The 23,733-nt window shown below is 39.1% G+C and overlaps 1 protein-coding gene across 1 annotated transcript in view; it reads right to left on the bottom strand.

The window, feature by feature from the left end:
- CCDC3 (coiled-coil domain containing 3) overlaps positions 1–23,733 on the bottom strand; it is a 124,614-nt gene that overhangs the window by 6,293 nt on the left and 94,588 nt on the right. The window lies entirely within an intron of this gene.

Raw genomic sequence — 23,733 nt, 5'->3', positions numbered from 1 at the left:
ACCCCTTACACCCAACAGTTAGCCAAGCTGTGAATGCAAAGGAAAAGCTCTTCAAGGAAATTAAAGGTGCTACTCCACTGAACACACAAATTATAAGAAAGCAAAACAGCTTTTTGGCTGATGTGAAGAAAGCTTTAGTGATCCGGAGAGAAGATCAAACCGGCCACAGGATTAAGCCAAAGCCTCACTCAGAACAAGGTCTTAGCTCTCTTCAATTCCATGAAGTCTAAGAGAGGTGAGGAAGCTACAGAAGAAAACTATGAAGCTAGCAGGGGTTGGTTCATGAGGTTTAAGGAAGACACCATCTCCATAACATCCAAGTGCAAGGTGAAGCACCAAGTACAGATGAAGAAGCTGCAGCAAGTTATCCAGGAGATTCTACCTGAGATAATTAATGAAGGTGGCTACACTAAACAATAGATTTTCAATGTAGATGAAACAGCCTTCTATTGGAAAAAGATGCCATCTAGGGCTTTCATAGCTAGGGAGGAGAAGTTAATGCCTGGCTTCAAAACTTCAAAGGACTGGCTCCTTTGTTAAAGGCCAGTGCAGCTGGTGACCTTAAGTTGAAGTCAATGCTCATTTATCATTCTGAAAATCTTAGGGCCCTTAAGTATCATGATAAATCTACTTTGTGTTCTATAAATAGAACCAAAAAGCAGGCTGAATATGGTTCAAGTTAAAAAACAAAACCAACATGGTTTACTAAATATTTTAAGCCCACTGTTCAGATTTGCTCAGAAAAAAGATCTCTTTCAAAATATTACTGCTCAATGACAATGTAGCTGGTCACCCAAGAGCTCTGATGGAGATGTGCAATGAGATTACTGCTTTCATGCCTGCTAACACATTTCAAGTCTAATTATCTAAAAAATACACTTTATAAGGCTATAGCTGCCAAAGATAGTGATTCCTCTGATGATCTGGGCAAAATAAATTAAAAACTATTCTAGATGCCAGTAAGAACATTCATAATTTGTAGGAAAATGTCATACATCAACATTAACAGGAGTTTGGAAAAAGTTTATTCCAGTCCTCGTGGATGACTTTAAAGGGTTCAAAACTTCAGTGAAGGAAGTCACTGCAGATGAAGTGGAAGTAGAAAAGAACCAGAATTAGAAGTGGAGCCTGAAGATGGGACTGAATTATTGCAATCTCATGATAAAACTTGAACAAATGAGGAGTTGCTTCTTATGGATGAACAAAGAAAGTGGTTTCTTGAGATGAATCCACTCCTGTTGAAGATACTATCAAGATTGTTAAAATGAAAACAAAGGATTTAGATTATTACATAAACTTAGTTGATAAAGCAACAGGGTTTGAGAGGATTGACTCCAGTTTTGAAAAGGAAGTACTATGGGTGAAATACTATGAAACAGCATCACATGCTACAGAGAAATCCTTCATGAAAGGAAGAGTCAATCACTCTGGTAAACTTCACTGTTGTCTTAAAGAAATTGCCCCAGTCACTTCAACCCCCACCCTGATCAGTCAACAGCCATCAATGATTGCTACTCTGACCTGAAAGTTCAGATGATGTTTAGCATTTTTTTAATAAAGTATTTTTAAATTAAGATATGTATATGTATTTTTTTTAAGATATAATACTATTGTGCACTTAACTTTTATATATACTGGGAAACCAAAAAACTCATTTTACTTGCTTTATTGCAACATTCACTTTATTGTGGTGGTCTGGAACTGAACCCACAATATCTCAGAGGTATGCCTATAGATATAAAGAGTGGAAAGAAAAAACTGCCCACCAAGAATACCCTACCCAGTAAAACTATCCTTCAGAACTGAGAGTTTTCCAGACAAGCAAAAGCAAAAGCAATTCATCAGCACTAGACCCACCTTTCAAGAAATATTAAAGCTGAAAAAAAAGCTTAACAACATATACAAGTACAAATCTCACTAGTAAAGGTAAATATATACTAAAATTCAAAATAATGTAATGTTATAAAGGCAGTGGGTTAATCACTTACAATGCCAGTATGAAGGTTAAAAAACAAAAGTAGTAAAAATAACTATACACATATTTGTTAATGGATAAAAAGATATTGCAAATTGTGACATCAAAAACAAAATGGAAGGGGAGAGTTAAAATGTGGAGCTTTAGAATGCTTTCAAAAATAAGTTCTGTGATCTTTAAAATACTGTTTTCAGTTGTTTTATATAGACTTCATGGTAACTACAAAGCAAAAACCTATAGTAGATACACATGATAAAGGTCTCTAAGCATACTACTACAGAAAATCATCAAATAACAAAGAGCAATAGAAAAAGAAAGGAATAAAGAAATTATGAAACAACCAGCAAACCATTAACAAAATCACAATAAGTATGTATCAATTATTAAATGTAAATAGTCTAAATGTTCCAATCAAAAGAAATGGTTTAATGGATCAAATACATGACCCATCTATATGCTGCCTACAAAAGACTCACTTCAGCTTTGAAAACACAAAGACTGAGGGTGAAAGGATGGAAAAGAACATCCATGCAAATAGAAACTAAAGGAAAGCTGGGGTAGCTACATGGTTATCAGAAAAATAGACTAAGAGAAAAGCTATAATAAACATTGATAAGGGAATCAATTCATCAAAGGGATATGACATTTGCAAATATTTAGGTACCCTATAGAGCAGCACCTAAATATATAAAGGAAATATTAATAGACCTAAGGAGAGAAATAGTCATACAATAATGAGGGACTTTACTATCCCTCCATCAAAAATTAATAGATTGTACTTAAACTACATGTTAAACCAGATGGACTTAATGGAAACATACAAACTATTTCATCCAGAAACAGCAGAATACACATTCTTCTGAAATGCACATAGAACACTCTCCATGATCAATCCTATATTAGGCATCACATCACATATCTTAATTAGAAAACTGAAATCCATATATCAAGCTGTTTTTCTGACCAAAATGGTATTAATTACAAGAAGAAAATTGGAAAATTTACAAATATGTGGAGATTAAACATGCTCCTGACCAGTGGGTCAAACAAGTAATCAAAACAGCAGAAAAAGCATTTGACAAAGTACAGCATCCTTTCTTGATTCAAACTCTTCACAGTGTAGATATAGAGGGTACATACCTCAATATCATAAAAACCATCTCTGAAAAACCCACAGCAAATATCATATTCAATAGGGAAAAACTGAGCGCTTTTCCCCCTAAGGTCAGGAACACGGCAGGGATGTCCACTATCACCACTGCTGTTCAACATAGTACTAGAAGTCCTAGCTTCAGCAATCAGACAACAAAAAGAAATAAAAGGCATCCAAATCAGCAAAGAAGAAGTGAAACTCTCACTTTTTGCAGATGATATGATACTTTATGTGGAAAACCCAAAAGACTCCACCCCAAAACTGCTAGACCCCATACAGGAATTCAGTAAATTGGTAGGATATAAAATCAATGCACAGAAATCAGTTGCATTTCTATACACCAACAATAAGAGAGAAGAAAGAGAAATTAAGGGGTCAATCCCATTTACAATTGCACCCAAAACCAAGAGATACCTAGGAATAAATCTAACCAAAGAGGCAAAGAATCTATACTCAGAAAACTATAGAATACTCATGAAAGAAATTGAGGAAGACACAAAGAAATCCATGCTCATGGATTGGAAGAACAAATATTGTGAAGATGTCAATGCTACCTAGAGCAATCTACATATTTAATGCAATCCCTATCAAAATACCATCAACTTTTTTTCAAAGAAATGGAATAAATAATCCTAAAATTTGTATGGAACCAGAAAAGAATAGCCAGAGGAATGTTGAAAAAGAAAACAAACCTGGTGGCATCACAATTCCGGACTTCAGGCTCTCTTACAAAGCTGTAATCATCAAGACAGTATGGTACTGGCACAAAACAGACACATAGATCAATGGAACAGAATAGAGAGCCCAGAAATGGACTCTCTACTCTACAGTCAAGTAATCTTCAACAAAGCAGGAAAGAATGTCCAATGGAAAAAAGACAGTCTCTTCAACAAGTGGTGTTGGGAAAATTGGACAGCCACATGCAGAAGAATGAAACTGGACCATTTCCTTACACCACACACAAAAAGAGACTCAAAATGGATGAAAGACCTTTTTTTTTTTTTTTTAAAGATTTTATTTATTTATTGGATGGATGAAAGACCTAAATGTGAGACAGGAGTCCATCAAAATCCTAAAGGAGAACACAGGCAGCAACCTCTTCGACCTCAGCCGCAGCAACTTCTTCCTAGACACATCGCCAAAGGCAAGGGAAGCAAGGGCAAGAATGAACTATTGGGACTTCATCAAGATAAAAAGCTTTTGCAAAGCAAAGGAAACAGTCAACAAAATCAAAAGACAACTGACAGAATGGGAGAAGATATTTGCAAATGACATATCAGATAAAGGGCTAGTATCCAAAATCTATAAAGAACTTATCAAACTCAACATTCAAAGAACAAAGAATCCAATCAAGAAATGGGCAGAAGACATGAACAGACATTTCTGCAAAGAAGACATCCAGATGGCCAACAGACACGTGAAAAAGTGCTCAACATCACTCAGCATCAGGGAAATCCAAATCAAACCCTCAATGAGATATCACCTCACACCAGTCAGAATGGCTAAAATTAACAAGTCAGGAAACGACAGATGCTGGCGAGGATGCGGAGAAAGGGGAACCCTCCTACACTGTTGGTGGGAATGCAAGCTGGTACAGCCACTCTGGAAAACAGTAGGGAGGTTCCTCAAAATTTGAAAATAGAGCTACCCTATGACCCAGCAATTGCACTACTGGGTATTTACCCCAAAGATACAAACGTAGTGATCCGAAGGGGCACATGCACCCCGATGTTTATAGCAGCAATGTCCACAATAGCCAAACTATGGAAAGAGCCAAGATGTCTATCAACAGATGAATGGATAAAGAAGATGTGGTGTATATATATATACAATGGAATATTATGCAGCCACCAAAAAAAAATGAACTCCTGCCATTTGCAACGATGTGGATGGAACTAGAGGGTATTATGCTAAGCGAAATAAGTCAATCAGAGAAAGACAAGTATCATATGATCTCACTGATATGAGGAATTTGAGACACAAGACAGAGGATCATAGGGGAAGGGAGGGAAAAATGAAACAAGATGAAACTGGAGAGGGAGATAAACCATTAAGAGACTCTTAACTCAGGAAACAAACTGAGGGTTGCTGGAGTGGAGGGGGGTGGGAGGGATGGTGTGGCTGGGTGATGGACATTTGGGAGGGTAGGTACTATGGTGAGCGCTGTGAATTGTGTAAGACTGATGAATCACAGACCTGTACCCCTGAAACAAATAATACTTTACATGTTAATTTAAAAAATTAAAACAAAAAACAAAAAAATACAACATACCAAAACTTACAGAATGCAGTAAAATCTGAGAAACAAGAAATTCAAATAAACAACCTTTACACTTCAAGGAACTAGGAAAGGAAGGAAATAATACAGATCAGACCAGAAAAAAATGGAGAATAAAAAGAAAACAAAAAAGATTACTGAAACAAACAGACTAGACCAGAAATCAAAGAGAAGTTACAACATTTACCACAGAAACTGGACAATTAAAAAAAAAAGGATAAATTCCCAGAAACATAAAACCTACCAAGAGTGATTCATGAATAAATAGAAAATCTGGGGGCACCTGGGTGGCTCAGTCGTTAAGCATCTGCCTTCGGCTCAGGTCATGATCCCAGGGTCCTGGGATCGAGCCCCGCATCGGGCTCCCTGTTCGGCGGGAAGCCTGTTTCTCCTTCTCCCTCTCCCACTCCCCCTGCTTGTGTTCCCTCTCTTGCTGTGTCTCTCTCTGTCAAATAAATCAATAAAATCTTTAAAAAAAAAAAAGAAAGAAAGAAAAAGAAAATCTGAACAGATTACTAGTAAAGAGATTGAATCAGTCATCTGTAAATCAAAAACCTGCCCAAAAAAGTCCAGAACCAGAATGCTTCAGTGATGAATTCTACCAAGCATTTAAAGAAATATTAATACCACTCCTTGTGCAAACCTTGCAAATTCATTTTATAAGACTATCAATTATCTTGATACCAAAATCTGACAAGGTCACTACAGAAAACAAATTATAGGTCAATATCCCGGCTGAACATACAGGAAAAAACCCTCAACAAATTATTAGCAAATGAAATTAAACATAAGATCATACACCACAATCAAATAGGATTTATTTCAAGGATGCAAAAGTGGTTCAACATCTGTAAATCTATCAGTGTGATACACCACATTAACAAAATGAAGGATAAAAACCATATGATCATCTCAATCCATGCAGAACAAGAAATTGACAAAATTTAACATCCTTCATGATGAAAAGTCTCAGTGTTATAGAAGGACTGTACCTTAACATAATAAAGGCCATACATGAGAAGCTCACAGCTAACATCATACTCAGTGGTGAAATGCTAAAAGATTTCCCCCTAAGATGAATAACAAGACAGGGATGCCTACTCTACTCTCACCAATTTTAAATCCAAGCTACAGCAATTAGACAAAAAGAAGAGGTATTCAAATTGGAGTAGAAAAAGTAAAACTGTCTCTATTTACAAAGGACATATTACATTTAGAAAACCCTAAAACTCTGCAAAAAAACTGTTAGAGTAAAAAAGTTCTGTAAAATTGCAGGAGATAAATATATTAAAATCAGCTGTGTTTCTATACTTTATTTAATAAACTATCAGAAATAGAAATTAAGAAAACCCATTTACAACTGCACCAGCGTATATAAAATCTAGGAATAAATTTAACCAAAGAGGTAGAAGACCTGTACACCGAAAAACTAAAATTAAATACAATCCCTATCTAAATTCTAATGGAATTTTTCACAGAAATGGAATAATCATAAAGTCTGTATGTAACCACAAAAGTCCCTGAATAACCAAAGCAATTCTGAGCAACAAAGATGAGACAACACACTTCCTAATTTCATACTATATCACAAAACCACAGTAATCAAATAGTATGATACTTGCATAAAAACAGACTCAGATCAATAAAACAGAGTCCAGAAACAAACCCATGCATATACAATCAATTAATTTACAACAGGGAGAGAAGAATATACAATGGGGAGAAGATAGTTTCTTTGATAAAGGGTGCTGAGAAAACTGGACCCCCATCTTACACCATACAAAAAAATTCACTCAAAATGAATTAAAATACTTGAATGGAAGACCTGAAAAACATAAAACTCCTAAAAGAACACATAAAGGGTAAGCTCCTAGGCACTGGTCTTGGCAATGAATATTTGGATTTAACACCAAAACAAAAAAGCAACAAAACCAAAAGTAAATAAGTGGGACTCCATCAAACTAAAAAGCTTCTGCACAGAAGAACCATGAACAAAATGAACAAACCACCTAGGGTAGACTGGCTAGATGGTGGAGTATGAGGATCCTGAGCTCAACTTGTCCCACAGACACAACTACATGTATTGTAACTCTCCCTGAAAACAGGTAGAGCAGATCCTCCACAGCTAGTTATAGAGAGAAGGCCACACAGAAAAGGGTAAGAAGGGGTAGAAATGCAGTCAGGAACTAAACCTCTGGTGCAACCAACCACAAAAGTAAGAAATATCACAAACATGGAAAAGAGAGGGGATCACACGGGGCACTAACCCTCTGGCCTAGGGACTCACACTAGGAAAACAAGTCCCCATAAGGTCTGGCATTGAAAGTCAGTGGTTCTTAACTCTAAGGGCACCTAAGGGTGATAGGAAACTGAGTTCCCACCCTTAAACAGCCAGCATTCCAACTAACTCAGCCCAAACACAGTTTGAAAAGCACCTAGGGTGTATGTGGAAAAGATTTGTTGACTAACCAGATGCCAGAAGTGCAGCCATCTGCAGGAGATTTCTCCAGGAACAAAAGTGCTGACAGGTACTGTTTTTCTTGCCCTCCCCAGCCTAGACAGCCTGACACTTGGAGAGTGTTAACACTGGCTGTCACTGCAAACCCCACCCCAGCAGTCAGTCCTCCAAAATGGCTCCTGCCCCACCATACCCAGCAGGCAGCCAGCATGGGACTGGAACCTCTCCAAAGTGACTCCAGCCCTGAGGTGGGGGGTAGCTAACACCACACACCAATATGCCCACAGCTCCTGCAGCCAAGCCTCTCACTGACTGTGCAGGGAGCAAGCCCTACTCATCAGTACACTCACAGCTGTCCTAGTGGTAAGTGCAGACACCCAGGTTGGTTAAGTGCCAACCCCACCCACCAGTCAGCCTCTAAATTGCACATAGGGAGTGAGACGTACACCAGTGTGCCCATGGCACATAAAGTGGGTCATTGCAGCGAGCTGAGCTGAGGGCCAGCTCCACTTATAAGCATGCTCACATCAATCATGGTTCAGCTACAACCAGAGAGCATACACAGCCCACACAGGGGACACCCCTGGAGTACCTGGTTCTAGTGACCAGAGGGACCTGGACCACAGGGCACTATAGGATCCCATATACATAAAGTCACTACTTTCAAAAACTTAGTTGGCCTACTTAATACATAAAAACAAACAAAGAGAGTTAGACAAAATGAGGAGACAGAGGCAAAGATCTCAAATGAAAAAAACAAGACAAAATCACAGTAAAAGAGCTAAAAGAAACAATATGGTTGATAAAAAGTTCAAAGTGATGGTCATAAAGATACTCACTGGACTTGAGGGAAGAGTGGATAAACTCAGTGAGAACTTCAACAAAGAGACAATATAAAACAGAGCCAAAGAATACATTAACGGAAATGAAAAGTACACTAGAGGGAATCAACAACAGATTAGAGGATGCAGAAGAATGGGCCAACTTGCTGGAAGACAGAGTAATGGAAAGCAATCAAGCTGGGCAGCCAAAAGATAAAAGTATATAAAAGGAGAAGGGAAGATGGCAGCAGAATAAGAGGACCCTAAGCTTGCCCCATCCCAAGAATACAACTATATAACTATGCTCTTGGAGAGAAGGAAGGGCAAACAGCCCACAACATACAGCATGGAAACTGATCTGAAGACCATCTGGGAACACAGTGGGGAGGTTATTTATGCATCTCTGAAGTATGTCCCAGAGAAGCAGCATTCATGGAGAGACCCCTCCCAAGGAACAAAGGAACTGGCAGATGCTGTTTCCCTCCCCGGCCCCTCAGCATAACCACAGGACCACCTGCAGGAATCAGTGTAGAGCAGACATGAGCTGCCTAATTTCCTTACACCAAGTCTCCCCCCAACCCACTCCAGTGGAAGTGCCCTTCCCAGTCATGACTGCTTTAGTCCCAGCATGGCAGGCCCTAGGCCCCAGAAGATCAACCCAAACCCTTACCCTACTCCATGTCTCCTGACCCAGGAGCTTTGCAGGACCTCAGTTCTGGCAGTGGTGGGGACAGATTTCATTTCACAAGCAGACCAGAACACAGCTAGTTAAAAATTGCCACATTCAGGCTAGGGACCAAACACTGCCCACAAATAGAGCCTCTGAAGATGGCTGGCCTGAAGGATAAAAGAGCAAGGACTAAATAGAGTGCACACAGCACACACTGGAGATACTCCCTAAAGTGCCAGGCCCTGAGAAACAAGGGACACTATACAGCAGGGCACTACAGGATTTCTTCTTCATAAAGCCATTACCCTCAAGAACAGGAGAGGTAGCTGACTTTTATGACAAAGAAGCAGGCACAAAGACTTAGACAAAATGAGAAGACAGAGGAATTTGTCCCAAATGAAAGACTAGGACAGGACCACAACCAGAGACCTATGTGAAACAGATCTAAGTAATATGCCTGATAGAGACTTTAAAGTAATGATCAATAAGATACTCACAGGGCTTGAGAAAAGAGTGGAAGGCATCACTGAGACCAATTAACACAGAGATAAGAAATAACAGCAGAGATAAAAGAGTTAATCAACAAAATGAGAAACATGCTTGGTGGAAAGAATAGCAGACTGGAAGAAGCAGAGAAATAAATTAATGACCAAGAAAACAGAATAATGGAAAGTAATCAAGCTGAACAAAAGAGATAAAAGAATTATGTAAAATGAGAATACTCAGGCAACTCAGTGACTGACTCCATCAAATGTAATAACATCCGCATTATAGAAGTCCCCAAAGAAGAGGGAGAAAAGGAGCTGGAGAATTTATTTGAAGAAATAATAGCTGAAAACTTCCCTTATCTGGGGAAGGAATCAGATATCCAGATCTAGAGGCACACAGAACTCCCCTACCCCCGACAAAATGAACAAAAGCAGTTCCATACCAAAACATACTGTAATTAAAATGGCAAAATATAGTGACAAAAAATATTAAAAGCAGCAAAAGATGAAGTAACACACAAGAGAAACCCCCTAAGGCTAGCAGAGGATTTTGCAGCAGAAACTTTCAAAGCACAAGGGAGTGGCATGATATATTCAATGTGCTGAATGGGAAAAATCTGCAGTCAAGAATACCCTATCCAGCAAGGATATAACACAGAATAGAAGAAGAGATTAAGAGCTTTCCAGACAAAAACTAAAGGAGTTCATGACCACTAAATCAGTCCTGCAAGAAATATTAAGGGGGATTCTTTGAGTGGAAAGGAAAACCAAAAGTGATAGTATGAAGGTAGGAAACACAAAAGGGGGGGGGGATGAGTATTTCTGTAAAAAAAATCAAGGTACTCACAAAATAAATGGTGGTAAAATACGAAGCCACATACCAAAAACATGGAGAGGAATAAACAACGGGTTCAAACTTAAACAACCCTCACCTTAATATAGATTGCTATGTACAGAAATATAAAAACCTAATGGCAACCACAAACCAAAAACCACTAATAAGGGGCTTAGTCAGTTGAGCATGTGAATCTTGGTTTTGACTCAGGTCATGAACTCGGGGTTGTGAGATCAAACCTCTAGTCAGGCTCCTCATTCAGCAGGGAATCCGCTTGAAATTCTCTCTCCCCCTCTGCCCCCCCCCCCCCCTCCCCCCCCCCCCCCTCAAAAATAAGTGAATTTTTTAAAACACTAATAAATATGCAAAGAATAAAGAAAATATCCTGCTCTATAACTAATGAAAACAAGAAAGGATGAGAGAAAATCTTCAGAAACAACCACAAAACAAGTAATGGCCATAAATACGGATCTATCAATAATTACTTTGGATGTAAAAGGACTAAATGCTCCAATTAAAAGACAAAGGGTGACAGAATGGATAAAAAAATAAAAGACCCATCTACATGCTGTCTACAAGGGACTCATTTTAGACCTAAAGCTACCTGTATATTGAAAGTGAGGGGATGGAGAAATATTTATCAGGCAAATGGATGTCAAAAGAAAGCCAGGCTAGCAGATCTTGTATCAGACAAAATAGACTATTTTGTGTGATTTTTTAAATTTAAATTCAATTAGCCAACATACAGTACACCATTAGTTTCAGATGACAAAACAGACTTTAAAACAATGACTGTAATAAGAAACAAAGAAGGACATTATATAATAATAAAGGGGACAATCCAACAAGAAATAATAATTGTAAATATTTATGCACCAAACATGGTAGCACTCAAATACATAAAAACAGTTAATAACAAAGGCACCAATTGATAATAACACAATAATAGTAGGGGACCTTAATACCCCACTTAAATCAATAGATCATCTAAACAGTAGATCAATAAGAAAACAATGGCTTTTCCTTTCCCTTAAGATCAGGAACAGGTCAAGGATGCCTACTCTTGCCACTATTGTTCAACATAGTACTAGAAGTCCTAGCAAAAGCAATCAGACAACAAAAAGAAAATGTATTCAAATTGGCAAAGAAGAAGTCAAACTCTCTCTCTTTGCAGATGACATGATACTTTATGTGGAAAACCTAAAAGACTCTACCCCCAAATTACTAGAACTCATACAGCAATTCAGTAATGTGGCAAGATACAAAATCAATGCACAGAAACCAGTTGCTTTCTTATACAGTAACAACGCAACTGTAGAAAGAGAAATTAGAGAAACAATTCCATTTACATTAGCACCAAAAACCATAAGATACCTCGGAATAAACCTAACCAAAGAGGTAAATGATCTATACTCTAGGAACTACAGAACACTCATGAAAGAAATTGAAGAAGACACAAAAAGATGGAAAAACATTCCATGCTCATGGATCGGAAGAATAAACATTGTTAAAATGTCTATGATACACAGAGCAATCTATACCTTCAATGCCATCCCGATCAAAATTCCAATGACATTTTTCAAAGTGCTGGAACAAATAATCCTAAAATTTGTATGGAATCAGAAAAGACCCCGAATCGCCAAGGAAATGTTGAAAGAGAAAAAACAAAGCTGAGGGCATCATGTTGCCTGATTTCAAGCTATATTACAAAGCAGTGATCACCAAGACAGCATGGTACTGGCACAAAAACAGATATATATACCAATAGAACAGAATAGAGAGCCCAGATATGGAGCCTCAACTCTATGGTCAAATAATCTTCGACAAAGCAGGAAAAAACATGCAATAGAAAAAAAACAGTCTCTTCAATAAATGGTGCTGGGAAAATTGGACAGCTATATACAGAATGAATACAGAATATATACAGAAGAATGAAACTCGACCATTCTCTAACACCCTACACAAAGATAAACTCAAAATGGATGAAAGACCTCAATGTGAGACAAGGATCCATCAAAATCCTAGAGGAGAACATAGGCAGTAACCTCTTTGACATCGGCCACAGCAATTTCTTTCAAGATACATCTCCAAAGGCTACAGAAACAAAAGCAAAAATGAACTTTTGGGACTTCATCAAGATAAAAATCTTCTGCACAGCAAAGGAAACAGTCAACAAAACAAAGAGGCAACCCACAGAATGGGAGAAGATATTTGCAAATGACACTACAGACAAAGCACTGATTCCCAAGATCTATAAAGAACTTAAACTCAACACCCAAAAAAACAAATAATCAAATCAAAAAATGGGCAGAAGACATGAACAGACACTTCTCTGAAGAAGACATACAAATGGCTAACAGACACATGAAACAATGTTCATCATCATTAGCCATCAGGGAAATTCAAATCAAAACCACATTGAGATACCACCTAACACCAGATAGAATGGCAAAAATTGACAAGGCAAGAAACAACAAATGTTGGAGAGATTGTGGAGAAAGGGGAACCCTCTTTCACTGTTGGTTGGAATGCAAGTTGGTACAGCCACTTTGGAAAACAGTGTGGAGGTGCCTCAAAAAATTAAAAACAGAGCTACCCTATGACCCAGCAATTGCACTACTGGGTATTTACCCCAAAGACACAGATGTAGTGAAAAGAAGGGCCATATGCACCCCAGTGTTCATAGCAGCCATGTCCGCAATAGCCAAACTGTGGGAGGAGCCAAGATGCCCTTCAACAGATGAATGGATAAAGAAGATGTGGTCCATATATACAATGAAATATTACTCAGCCATCAGAAAGGATGAATACCCAACTTTTACATCAACATGGATGGGACTGGAGGAGATTATGCTAAGTGAAGTAAGTCAAGCAGAAAAAGTCAATTATCATATGGTTTCACTTATTTGTGGAACATAAGGAATAGCATGGAGGACATTAGGAGAAGGTAGGGAAAAATGGGGGGGGGAATCGGAGGGAGAGATGAACCATGAGAGACTACAGACTCAGAAACAAACTGAGGGTTTTAGAGGGGAGGGGGATAGGCGATGGGTTAGCCTGGTGATGGGTATGAAGGAGGGCACGTACTGCCTGGAGCACTGGGTGTTATACGAAAACAATGAATCATGGATCACTACAACAAAAACTAATGATGTATTGTATGGTGACTAACAAAACAAAACAAAATAAAATAAGAAAACAATGGCTTTGAATGACACACTGGACCAGATGGACTTAGATATATTCAGAACAGTCCAACCTAAAACAGAATACACTTTTTCAAGTGCACAGGGAACATTCTCCAGAAGAGATCACATATTAGCCCACAAACAACCCTCAACAAATTCAAGAATACTGAAGTTATATGAAGCATCTTTTTTGACCACAATGCTATGAAACTAGAATTCAACTGCATGAAAAAAATCTAGAAAGACCACAAATACATGCTACTAAACAATGAATGGGTCAACAAGGAAATAACAGAAGACAAAGTACATGGAAACAAATGAAAACAGAAACAAACGGTTCAAAATCCTTGGGATGCAGCAAAAGTTGTGCAAAGAGGGAAGTTTATAGCAATACAGGCCTATCTCAAGAAGAAAAATCTCAAACCACCTAACCATACACTTAAAGGAACTAGGAAAAGAACAACAAAGCCTAAACTGAACAGAAGAGAGGAAATAATAAAGATTAGAGCAGAAATAAATTTTACAGAAACTAACAAAACAATAGAACAGACCAATAAAATTGATAAACTTCTAGTCTGACTTATCAGGAAAAAAAATAGAAAGGACTCAATAAAATCACAAATAAGAGGAGTAATAACCAATGCCACAGAAATACAATTGCAAGAGGTTATTATAAAAAACCATATGCCAGGGGGGCGGAGCAAGATGGCGGAGGAGTAGGAGACCTGGATTTCGTCTCGTCTCAGGAATTCAGCTGGATAGGGATCAAACCATTCTGAACACCTAGAAACCCAACAGGAGATCGAAGAAAAGAAGAGCAACAACTCTCTCATCAGAAAAGCCACCACTATCTGGAAGGTAGGACGTGCGGAGAAGTGAATCCGAGGCGATATTCGGGAGGATAGACGGCGGGGGAGGGGCCTCCGTCGGCCGCTTCTGGCAAGTGATAGAGCCGCGGAGCACAGAATCGGAACTTTTAAAAGTCTGCTCCACTGAGGGACATCACTCTAGTGTGGTCTCAGGACCCTCGGGGTCACAGAAAGACCGGGGGTGCCTGAGTGTGGCAGAGCTCCCAGGTAACAGAGCAGGGAAGCCGGCTGCAGAGGCAGAGCCCAGGCGCGGGCTCTCAGCTCGGGGTTGCCATTGACCGTGATCCACGGCCCAGTCGGGCCCCTGCTCCTCCAGCAGGGACCCAACAAGCGGCAGATCCGGGGAGACTCACCTTCCTCCCCCGGGAGGAGCCGCGCGGGAGTGCACCGCAGGGATCTGCTGGGTTTGGAGACTCCACCCGGGGTCGGGTGCCAGAGATAGAAACGCGCGGTCACAGGCCGGGCGAGCACGGAGTGCGGCCGGAGACCGGGGAGACGGGAGTGACTGACAGCTTTTCTCTGGGGGCTCACTGAGGAGCGGGGCCCCGAGTTCTCGGCTCCTCCGGGGCGGAGATTGGGAGGCCGCCATCTTCACTCTCCGCCTCCAAAGCTGTACGGAAAGCTCGCAGGGAACAAAAGCCCCGGAGAGCAAACCCGAGCAGATTACTTAGCCGGGAGGGGGCAAGGGCGGGGCAATTCCGCCTCCGGCAGAGACATTTGGAAACCACGGCAACAGGCCCCTCCCCAGAAGATCAGCGAGAACAGCCAGCCAAGACCAAGTTTACTGATCAATGAGAACGGCAGAACTCCAGCGCTAGGGGAATACTGCACATAGAATTCACGGCTTTTTTACCATGATTCCTTAGTCTTTCAAAGTTAATTTTTTTTAACTGTTTTTTTTTTTTTAATTTTTCTTTTTCCCTTTTTCAACCAACATCTTATCAATCCCTTTTTAAAAAAAAAAACATTTTTATTTTTCATTTTTAGAGTCATATTCTATCCCTTCATAGTAGTTACCCGTATTTTTGGCATATATATATATAAGCTGTTCTCTCTTTAAAATTTTGAGATAGTTTCTTCTAACAGATTAAAATATACCCTAAATCTCTAGTATATGGTTTTTTCTACTCCCCTGCCTGATCACATTCTCTCTCTTTTTTTTCTTTTTTCTTTTTTAAATCCTCTTCTTTCTTTTTTCAAACAACTTCTTATCAATTCCTTTTATAAATTTTTTTATAATTTCCATCTTTACAGTCATATTCCATCCCTTCATCATATCAACCCTTATTTTTGTACATATATAAGTTTTTCTTTCTTTAAAATTTTGGGAGGCACTTTCTTCTAAAAGACCAAAATATACCCCAAATCTAGTGTGTGGCACTGATCTATATACCAGCCTGATCATATTTGATCACATTCTGGTTTTTTTTGTTGTCATTGTTTTGTTTTGTTTGTTTTTATCTTTATCTTTTTGTTCTTTTTCTTTTTTCTCTCTTTCTGTTTCTTCTTCCACTGCTTCAGGTCTTTTCTGATTTGTTTAGAGTATATTTTCTGGGGACGTGGTTACTCTGCTAGCATTTTGTTCTCTCATTAATCTATTCTCCTCTGCACAAAATGACAAGACGGAAAAAATCACCTCAACAAAAAGAACAAGAGGTAGTACCAACTGCCAGGGACCTACTCAATACGGACATTAGTACGATGTCGGATCTAGAGCTCAGAATCATCACTTTAAAGATACTAGCTGGGCTTGAAAAATATATGGAAGTTATTAGAGAAACCCTTTCTGGAGAAGTAAAAGAGCTAAAATCTAACCAAGTAGAAATCAAAAAGGCTATAAATGAGGTGCAATAAAAAATGGGGGCGCTAACTGCTAGGGTAAATGAGGCAGAAGAGAGAATCAGTAATATAGAAGACCAAATGATGGAAAATAAAGAAGCTGAGAAAAAGAGAGATAAACAACTACTGGATCATGAGGGCAGAATTCGAGAGATAAGCGATACCATAAGATGAAACAACATTAGAATAATTGGGATCCCAGAAGAAGAAAGAGAGAGAGGGGCAGAAGGTATAACGGAGCAAATTATAGCAGAGAACTTCCCTAATTTGGGGAAGGAAACAGGCATCAAAATCCAGGAAGCACAGAGAACCCCTCTCAAAATCAATAAAAATAGGTCAACACCCCGACATCTAATAGTAAAACTTACGAGTCTCATAGACAAAGAGAAAATCCTGAAAGCAGCTCAGGAGAAGAGATATGTAACCTACAATGGTAGAAACATTAGATTGGCAACAGACCTATCCACAGAGACCTGGCAGGCCAGAAAGGACTGGCAGGATATATTCAGAGCACTAAATGAGAAAAATATGCAGCCAAGAATACTATATCCAGCTAGGCTGCCATTGAAAATTGAAGGAGAGATAAAAAGCTTCCAGGACAAACAAAAACTAAAGGAATTTGCAAACACAAAACCAGCCCTACAAGAAATCTTGAAAGGGGTCCTCTAAGCAAAGAGAGACCCTAAAAGCAACATAGACCATAAAGGAACACAGACAATATACGGTAACAGTCACCTTACAGGCAATACAATGGCACTAAATTCCTATCTTTCAATAGTTACCCTGAATGTAAATGGGCTAAATGCCCCAATCAAAAGACACAGGCTATCAGACTGGATTAAAAAACAAGACCCATTGATATGCTGTCTGCAAGAGACTCATTTTAGAACCAAAGACACCCCCAGATTGAAGGTGAGGGGGTGGAAAACCATTTACCATGCTAATGGACACCAAAAGAAAGCTGGGGTGGCAATCCTTATATCAGACAAATTAGATTTTAAACCAAAGACTGTAATAAGAGATGAGGAAGGACATTATATCCTACTTAAAGGGTCTATCCGACAAGAAGATCTAACAATTGTAAATATCTATGCCCCTAACATGGGAGCAGCCAATTATATAAGGCAATTAATAACAAAAGCAAAGAAACACATTGACAACAATACAATAATAGTGGGGGACTTTAACACCCCCCTCACTGAAATGGACAGATCGTCTAAGCAAAAGATCAACAAGGAAATAAAGACTTTAAATGACACACTGGACCAAATGGACTTCACAGACATATTCAGAACATTCCATCCCAAAGCAACGGAATACACATTCTTCTCTAGTCCCCATGGAACATTCTCCAGAATAGATCACATCCTAGGTCATAAATCAGGTCTCAACCAGTACCAAAAGATTGGGATCATTCCCTGCCTATTTTCAGACCACAATGCTTTGAAACTAGCACTCAATCACAAGAGGAAAGTCAGAAAGAACTCAAATACATGGAGGCTAAAGAACATCCTACTGAAGAATGAATGGGTCAACCAGGAAATTAAAGAAGAATTAAAAAAATACATGGAAACCAATGAAAATGAAAACACAACTATTCAAAATCTTTGGGATGCAGCAAAGGCAGTCCTAAGAGGAAAGTATATAGCAATACAAGCCTTTCTCAAGAAACAAGAAAGGTCTCAAGTACACAACCTAACCCTCCACCTAAAGGAGCTGGAGAAAAAACAGCAAATAAAGCCTAAACCCAGCAGGAGAAGAGAAATAATAAAGATCAGAGCAGAAATCAATGAAATAGAAACTAACAGTAGAACAGATCAATGAAACTAGGAGCTGGTTCTTTGAAAGAATTAACAAGATTGATAAACCCCTGGCCAGACTTATCAAAAAGAAAAGAGAAATGACCCAAATCAACAAAATCATGAATGAAAGAGGAGAGATCACAACCAACACCAAAGAAATACAAACAATTATAAGAACATATTATGAGCAACTCTATGCCAGCAAATTAGATAACCTGGAAGAAATGGATGCATTCCTAGAGATGTATCAACTACCAAAACTGAACCAGGAAGAAATAGAAAACCTGAACAGACCTATAACCACTAAGGAAATTGAAGCAGTCATCAAAAATCTCCCAAAAAAAAGCCCAGGGCCAGATGGTTTCCCAGGGGAATTCTACCAAACATTTAAAGAAGAATTAATACCTATTCTTCTGAAACTGTTCCAAAAAATAGAAATGGAAGGAAAACTTCCAAACTCATTTTATGAGGCCAGCATTACCTTGATCCCAAAACCAGACAAAGACCCCATCAAAAAGGAGAATTACAGACCAATATCCCTGATGAACATGGATGCAAAAATTCTCACCAAAATATTAGCCAATAGGATCCAACAGTACATTAAAAGGATTATTCACCACGGCCAAGTGGGATTTATCCCTGGGCTGCAAGGTTGGTTCAACATCCGCAAATCAATGTGATACAATACATTAACAAAAGAAAGAACAAGAATCATATGATCCTCTCAATAGATGCAGAAAAAGCATTTGACAAAGTACAGCATCCTTTCTTGATTCAAAACTCTTCAGAGTATAGGCATAGAGGGTACATACCTCAATATCATAAAGGCCATCTATGAAAAACCTACAGCGAATATCATTCTCAATGGGGAAAAACTGAGAGCTTTCCCCCTAAGGTCAGGAACACAGCAGGGATGTCCACTATCACCACTGCTATTCAGCATAGTATTGGAAGTCCTAGCCACAGCAATCAGACAACAAAAAGAAATAAAAGGCATCCAAATTGGCAAAGAAGAAGTCAAACTCTCACTCTTTGCAGATGATATGATACTTTATGTGGAAAACCCCAAAGACTCCACCCCAAAACTGCTAGAGCTCATACAGGAATTCAGTCAAGTGGCAGGATATAAAATCAATGCACAGAAGTCAGTGGCATTCCTATACACCAACAAGACAGAAGAAAGAGAAATTAAGGAGTCGATCCCATTTACAATTGCACCCAAAACCGTAAGATACCTAGGAATAAATCTAACCAAAGAGACAAAGGATCTGTACTCAGAAAACTATAAAATACTCATGAAAGAAATTGAGGAAGACACAAAGAAATGGAAAAACGTTCCATGCTCATGGATTGGAAGAACAAATATTGTGAAGATGTCAATGCTACCTAGAGCAATCTACACATTCAATGCAATCCCCATCAAAATACCATCCACTTTTTTCAAAGAAATGGAACAAATAATCCTAAAATTTATATGGAACCAGAAAAGACCCCGCATAGCCAGAGGAATGTTGAAAAAGAAGGGCAAAGCTGGCGGCATCACAATTCTGGACTTCCAGCTCTATTACAAAGCTGTCATCATCAAGACAGCATGGTACTGGCACAAAAACAGACATATAGATCAATGGAACAGAATAGAGAGCCCAGAAATGGACCCTCAACTCTATGGTCAACTCATCTTTGACAAAGCAGGAAAGAATGTCCAATGGAAAAAAGACAGTCTCTTCAACAAATGGTGTTGGGAAAATTGGATAGCCACATGCAGAAGAATGAAACTGGACCATTTCCTTACACCACACACAAAAACATACTTCAAATGGTTGAAAGACCTCAATGTGAGACAGGAGTCCATCAAAATCCTAAAGGAGAACACAGGCAGCAACCTCTTTGACCTCAGCCGCAGCAACTTCTTCCTAGACACATCGCCAAAGGCAAGGGAAGCAAGGGCAAGAATGAACTATTGGGACTTCATCAAGATAAAAAGCTTTTGCAAAGCAAAGGAAACAGTCAACAAAATCAAAAGACAACTGACAGAGTGGGAGAAGATATTTGCAAATGACATATCAGATAAAGGGCTAGTATCCAAAATCTATAAAGAACTCATCAAACTCAACATCCAAAGAACAAAGAATCCAATCAAGAAATGGGCAGAAGATATGAACAGACATTTTTCCAAAGAAGACATCCAAATGGCCAACAGACACATGAAAAAGTGCTCAATATCGCTCGGCATCAGGGAAATCCAATCAAAACCCCAATGAGATACCACCTCACACCAGTCAGAATGGCTAAAATTAACAAGTCAGGAAACGACAGATGTTGGCGGGGATGCGGAGAAAGGGGAACCCTCCTACACTGTTGGTGGGAATGCAAGCTGGTGCAGCCACTCTGGAAAACTGTATGGAGGTTCCTCAAAAAGTTGAAAATAGAGCTACCATATGATCCAGCAATTGCACTACTGGGTATTTACCCCAAAGATACAAAAGTAGGGATCCGAAAGGGTACGTGCACCCCGATGTTTATATCAGCAATGTCCACAATAGCCAAACTGTGGAAAGAGCCAAGATGTCCATCGACAGATGAATGGATAAAGAAGATGTGGTATATATACACAATGGAATATTATGCAGCCACCAAAAAAAATGAACTCCTGCCATTTGCAACGACGTGGATGGAACTGGAGGGTATTATGTTGAGCGAAATAAGTCAAAAGGAGAAAGACATGTATCATACGATCTCACTGATATGAGGAATTCTTAATCGCAGGAAACAAACTGAGTGTTGCTGGAGTGGGGGGTGGGGTGGGAGGGATGGGGTGACTGGGTGATAGACACTGGGGAGGGTATGTGCTCTGGTAAGCGCTGTGAATTGTGCAAGACTGTTGAATCTCAGATCTGTACCTCTGAAACAAATAATGCAATATATGTTAAGAAAAAAAAAAAGAAGAAGAAGGTAGCAGGAGGGGAGGAATGAAGCAGGGGAAATCGGAGGGGTAGATGAACCATGAGAGATGATGGACTCTGAAAAACAAACTGAGGGTTCTAGAGGGGAGGGGGGTGGGAGGATGGGTTGGCCTGGTGATGGGTATTGAGGAGGGCACATTCTGCATGGAGCACTGGGTGTTATGCACAAACAATGAATCATGGAACCCTACATCTAAAACTAATGATATAATGTATGGGGATTAACATAAGAATAATAAAAAAAAAACATATGCCAACAAATTAGACAACCTGGAAGAAATAGATAAATTCCTAGAAACAAACTACCAAAACTGCAACAGGAAGAAATAGAAAGTTGGAAAAGACCAATAACTAGCGAAGAAATTCATTCCGTAATCAAAAAACTTCCAGGGGTGCCTCGGTGGCTCAGTCATTAAGCGTCTGCCTTTGGCTTGGGTCATGATCCCAGGGTCCTGGGATTGAGCCCCACATCGGGCTCCCTGCTCAGCAGGAAGCCTGCTTCTCCCTCTCTTACTCCCCCTGCCTGTGTTCCCTCTCTTGCTGTGTCTCTGTCAAATAAATAAATAACATCTTAAAAACAAAAACAAAACAAAACAAAAAAACTTCCAAACAAAAGTCCAGGACCAGATGGCTTCAAAGGTGAATCCTACCAAACATTTAAAGAAGACTTAATACCTATCCTTCTCAAACTATTCCTAAAAATAGAAAAGGAGAGGAAACTTCCAAATTCATTCTATGAGGCCAGCATTACCCTGATACCAAAACCAGATAAAGACACCACTCAAAAGGAGAAGTATAGGCCACTATCTCTGATGAACATAAATGCAAAAATCCTCAACAAGGGCACCAGGGTGGCTCAGTCAGGTAAGTGTCCAACTCTTGGTTTCAGCTTAGGTCATGTTCTCAGGGTCAGGAGATTGAGCCCTGCATCCATGTTCAGCATAGTCTGCTTGAGACTCTTTCTCCCTCTGCCCCTACCCCTCACCTCAAATAAATAAATATATTTTTTAAAATTCTCAACAAAATATTAGCAAACCAAATGCATACCTTAAAAAAATCATTCACCACGATCAAGTGGGATTCATTCCTGGGTTGCAAGCATGGTTCAATATTTGCAAATCAATGTGATACATCACATCAGTAAGAGAAAGGATAAGAACCATATGATCATTTCAATAGATGTGGAAAAACATCTGGCACAGTACTACATCCATTCATGGTAAAAAACCCTCAACAACAAAGTAGGTTTAGAGGGAACATACCTCAAGATTATAAAGGCCCTATATGAACAACCCACAGCTAATATCATCCTCAATGGGGGAAAAGTGACCTACCCTAAGGTTAGGAACAAGACAGGAATGTCCACTCTCACTACTTTTATTCAACATAGTATTGGAAGTCCTAGCCACAGCAATCAGACAACAAAAAGGAGTAAGAAGCGTCCAAATCAGCAAAGTAGTAAAGCTTTAACTATTTGCAGATGACATGATACTATATATAGAAAACCCAAGACGTCACCAAAAAACTGCTAGAACTGAAGTCACATGATACAAAATCAATGTACAGAAATCTGTTGCATTTCTATACACCAATAATGAAGCAGCAGAAAGAGAAATCAAGCAATCATGCCATTTTCAAGCATACCAAAAACACCAGGACATCTAGGAATAAACCTAACCAAACCTATACTCTGAAAACTAGAAAATACTGATGAAAGAAATTGAAGATAACACAAAGAAATGGAGACATTCTGTGCTCATGGACCGGAAGAACAAATATTATTAAAACGTCTATGCTACCCAAAGCAATCTACACATTTAATGCAATCCCTATTGAAATGCCAACATTTTTCACAGGGCTGGAACAATCCTAAAATGTGTGTGGAACCACAAAAGTTTCCCCGAATAGCCAAAGCAACCTTGAAAAAGAAAAGCAAGGCTGGAGAGGTCACAATTCCAGACTTCCAGTTCTGTTACAAAATTGTAGTCATCAAAAGAGTTTGACACTGGCACAAAACTGGCACAAAAACATAGGTCAATGGAACAGAATAGAGACTCCAGAAGTGGACCCTCAACATTATGGTCAACTAATCTTTGACGAAGCAGGAAAGAAGATCCAATGGGAAAAAGACTGTCTCTTCAACAAATGGTGCTGGGAAAACTAGACAACCACATGCAAAAGAATGAACTGGACCAGTTTCTTACACCATACTAAAAAATAAATTCAAAATGGATTAAAGATCCAAATGCAAGGCTGAAACCATAACAATCCTAGAAGAGAGCACAGGCAGTAACTTCTCTGATATTGGCCATAGCAACTTTTTTCTAGATAGGTCTCCTGAGGCAAGGGAAACAAAAGCAAAAATAAACTATTGGTACTACATCAAAATAAGAA

The sequence above is a fragment of the Mirounga leonina genome, unplaced genomic scaffold (assembly GCF_011800145.1).
Source record: "Mirounga leonina isolate KUSES-001 unplaced genomic scaffold, KU_Mleo_1.0 Mir_175, whole genome shotgun sequence".
Lineage (NCBI taxonomy): Eukaryota > Metazoa > Chordata > Mammalia > Carnivora > Phocidae > Mirounga > Mirounga leonina.
Note: the sequence above shows the minus strand (reverse complement) of the source record. Positions and strands in the feature narration are given on the sequence as shown.